Source organism: Passer domesticus, chromosome 2, assembly GCF_036417665.1.
Source record: "Passer domesticus isolate bPasDom1 chromosome 2, bPasDom1.hap1, whole genome shotgun sequence".
Lineage (NCBI taxonomy): Eukaryota > Metazoa > Chordata > Aves > Passeriformes > Passeridae > Passer > Passer domesticus.
In genome coordinates, this window is record NC_087475.1 from 88320678 (window position 1) to 88324765 (window position 4088).

The following is a 4088-nucleotide window of genomic DNA, read 5'->3' on the forward strand; positions in this document are numbered from 1 at the left end:
TCCTGGCGCCCACCCAGGGGTTTCTCTGAGGGTACCACGGGCGGCAGGGGGAGTGGGGCGGGCTTCAGGCAAAGCTCTGCCAAAGGGGCTTCGGCGGGTGCAGGACGGAGCGGGTGGGGTGCTGGAGAAGCGGGCCGGCAGCGGTCCCTCCCCTCCATCCCTCCCTTCCCTCCTCCGCGGGGCTGGAGCCTCCCCTGGGCAGCGCCCCCAGCTCCTCCCCGCTCGGTAACGCTGGTCCGAGCCCCTCCTCCCGTTTCCGCTGGCAGGAGCTGGGGCCGTGTCCTGCCCTACCTCCGCCGCTCCCCCAGCACTCGGCCCCATCTGGCCCGGCCCAGGGTCGCGCGGGTGAGACCCGGCGCCGCAGGGGGCGAGGGGCGGCGGGGACCTGGGGGCGATTCCAGGCCCCGGGAGAGGGGAGGTGGCAGGAGCGGGGCGGCCCGGGGCGGGGGTGCCGGGGTCTGCCCGCCACGGGGGTCGCGGGATGCCGGCCCGGCCGCCGGAGATGCTGGGCAGCGGCGGGGTCCCGGCGGGATGAGGGTGCGGGTGGCTTGTAGGGGTGAGGAGTGTTTACTGGAAACAATAACCCCCCCACCCCCTCCTCCGGTGCCTGTGTGATTTTTGCGGAAACAGGAAAGTTAGTTCAGAGCGATGAGATGAGCCCAGCGGCGTCTGCGTGCACGATTCCGCTCTCGGCCGGGGAGCCCGCGGTGCCCATCCCGCACGGGAGTGGATGGCTTCGGCTGGGGATGGATTTGTCCCCGCCGCCCGGGAGAACACCCTGGGACAGCGCTGCTGGCAGGCGGGGGCTGCCTCTGCTGTGGCCTTGCGCGCCCCCGAGGTGCGGCGGTCGTGAGGGGCTGGGGGCACGCGTGAGGGGAGGGAGGCTGAGCCCGCCGCGATGGGAGCGAGCCCGCCCGGGGCTGACAGCTCCGCTCGGCAGCCCCCGCGGACGTGGTGCCAGCGGTTCCTGCCTTCCCCCTTCTTATGTAAAACTTGACTCCAGCGTGGCCTTTTCCTGTTCGAGCTTTTGGAAAGTTTCTTGCTGAATCTTGGGATATCCGCCTGTCACTGTGCTCCTGGTGGGAGGTGGGAGCTCCGTGAGGTTTGCCTCTCGGGAGGGCCTTCAGCTCCAGGGTTTTCTGATGGGCAGGGGAGGACCTGTGGTGTGGGATGTTGTGTTAAGAAAAAAAAAAATAGACTGCAAGGGTGAGCTGCATTTCTCTTCCTGATCCTTCTATCAACTCTTTTGTTCTGTGCTTTTACACTGTATAGTTCTGTGGTTTGAACCACAGGAATGGGGCACCTGATTTTCCTACATGACCTGAACTTACTTTAAGAGTTGGGCATAAGTCACCTGGGATACGTCTGGGTAGAAGTTAAATATTCTCTAGAACAGCCATGAGAGTCAAATCACACAGTTTGTTTGGGCTCTTGGCCGATTCCTAGATGGGCCTAAATGTTGCCTGTGGAAGCCAAAACTTAACATGTTCCTGTAGCAAAGTTGTTAGTAACAGGTGCCACAAATTGTTTTAATGGTTTGTTTGTTAAGCTTTGTAGCCAGGGTGTATAATTGCAAAGGATAGCAGCCACTGAAGTGTGCATTCACATGAGTTGTGTTGGCATGGAATGTGGGGCCAAAGTTGGCACTCAATAACTTTTAGAATATTAAAATATAAATTATCAATGTAATGTTGAGAACACCAGGGAATAAATCTGTCCTTGCAGTTTTATGTCCTTTGCTTCCATTTTGCATTTTTCCTGAGCTCCTAGTATGAAAACTGATGGAGCTAATATAGCTTCTGCCTAGAGATCTTTCCCTTTCACATTTTTAGACCTGTGATGATCAAATTACAAATCCTACAGAAAAAGCCTTTTCTATAACAGGGCTGTAAGACTTGTGGCATGCTTGGTTTTGGGTGCCTGCACTTTCTTTAAACCTAATTCTCATTAATAAAGCTGCATTGGGGTCAGAATATAACAAATGCAATGTTATTTGCGTTACTCAGGCAAAGCTCTGAGGTTAGAATGGCCTTGTTCATCTCTGTTGAGCAGGATAGAGGGTTAACTGTGAGTGGCAGTGTTATCTTAGCTATTTTGGTTATTTTAGCAGAAAGTAGCCATCAGAGATGCATATCCCACAGTCTTTGCTTTCTGTGCTATTTAAGTTATTTTCTTCCAAAGCATGCCAAACCTCAGCCTGTCCATGAGGGTATTTCCATCACAACTGTGTATTTTTAGTGTTTAACCCTTGTCTCCCCAAAGACACAAACTAAGAAACTGCAATACAAAAGTGAAACACAGGAAGAGCACAGATTAAAATAGCAAACCAACACTGAGGCGGCAGCACTGACTGGAGGAGTTACTTTCACATTTGTGTCACAAGTGAAACTAGCAAGTTATTGCTAGAGAATCCAAGACTTTGTCTTGGTGTTGCTCTGAGAGAGCTGGAGCAGAAGTGGCTGCTTATCTTAGAAGTGGAATGTTAATATTCTCCAGATACTTGGGTTTTACGATTGAAAACCCACCTCAGTTTTTCCCTTTTATCATGTTTCAGGATTGTGCTGTTTGCAAATGACTGATGCCCCGTTATTTTTCTGTGTTGAATGTCACTAGATTTACTGATGCATGACAAAAAGAGATGAGAATGCTTTAAAGAGGCTGAGCAAGAGCCAGTGTTGTGCTCTGGAAGTGAAGGCAGCTGACAATACTCAGGACTATTTTCATAAGACTGCAGCCAGTATCCAAGGAAGTGATTACCTCAGGTCAGGGTCTACATCAGTGAGGTTCAGGACCAGGATTCACACATGTGGCTGGAGGCAGGGCACAGCTACAACACAGGTTGGGCAGGCACTGAAGGCCACAGGCAGAACTAAAGTGGGGTCCCTGGTGCCATGAGCAGAGGGCAGATGTGGATGTGAAGCTAAGAGAGCATTTAAAGGCCTTACAGTGCTCTCAGAGCCCTGGTACAGCATGAGGATCATATGCTGAGGGAACTAGGGTTGTTCAGCTTGAAGAAAAAATAACTTTGATGGGACCTGTAGAGACCTCTTGGTACTTTGAAGGAGGTTCTCAGTAAGACAGAGCTTCTTCACTTTGTTGTATGGTGACTGCATGAGGGACAACAAAGGAAAGTTGAAATGAGGTTCAAGATAGATGTCGTTTCCCACAAGGAGACCAGTCAGATGCTGGAACAAGTTGCCCAGAGGGGTTGTGCAATGTCTGTCCTCACAGGTTTTCAAGGCCAAAAAAAATTAAGGCCAATTTTTTTTTGGGACCTCATAGCTGGCCCTTTGTAAGGTAGAGCATGATGGAACCCCCAGAGGCCTGCTCCAACATGAATTCTCTGATCCTGAGATCAAGCAGCCATTTGGTCTGAGAAGGAAGGAGGTGTGTAAAACAACATCAGTACTTGTAAATACCCCAGATGAAGAAATGAAGGAAGGCTTTAGAATGCTTATGTGTTGCTAAGATGCTTAAAGAAATTAAATTAAAAGCTTTCCTCAGTGTGCTCACAGCTTATGCTGGGGAGGTGTGTGTGGGGGTAGGTGAATGGTTTGTATTTGTAAACTCACTTTCCTTTTCTGTGATTCTCAAATGCCTTTTTGGTGTAACGTCACTTCAAGATGAATTCTGTGATGGATCAAACCATGCTCTTTCAAATTTCATGTAGGAAGTGTGATAGCAATAAAGCATGATGCTGAGCTTGGGGAAAGACAGTGTATGACCAGTGAATAGCTCTTATCTGAGGGTTGTCTTCTTTGACACTCTGAAAAATAGAATATTTTGGATCAATGCCAGGACCAGTAGATCATTTCCCCATTTGTGCTGTGGTTGTTAACAGACCTTAGGATTGAGTCAGTCCTGGTAAGGCCATCTTAGCAATACCCAGAGAATGTGAGTGGATCAGAAATAGATATTTGTCTTCTCTCTCTACATGGCAGTGAAATTGTAGAAAAGTAGGGATGTGCTCAGGAAGTGCCATCTCTTTGCTCAATGCAATGCATGTTAGAATTTAATTTTGAGAAGTACTTGTTGGGAAGATAAAAACTTTTGTATATTTTATTCAGGTGTTAAGAAGATACTTTATT

At 49.7% G+C, this 4088-nt stretch overlaps 1 protein-coding gene across 3 annotated transcripts in view; it reads left to right on the forward strand.

Annotated features, from left to right (window-relative positions):
• The first annotated feature begins 220 nt into the window (after positions 1-220).
• The window catches only part of TSPAN9 (tetraspanin 9), a 169854-nt gene continuing 165986 nt past the window's right edge, over positions 221-4088 (forward strand). Inside the window, exon 1 of one of the 3 annotated variants that reach the window (XM_064409909.1) lies at positions 221-345. The gene's annotated coding sequence lies outside the window, so the exon portion shown is untranslated. The remainder of the gene's footprint in view (positions 346-4088) is intronic. The other 2 variants (XM_064409904.1, XM_064409903.1) reach the window with 2 other exon arrangements.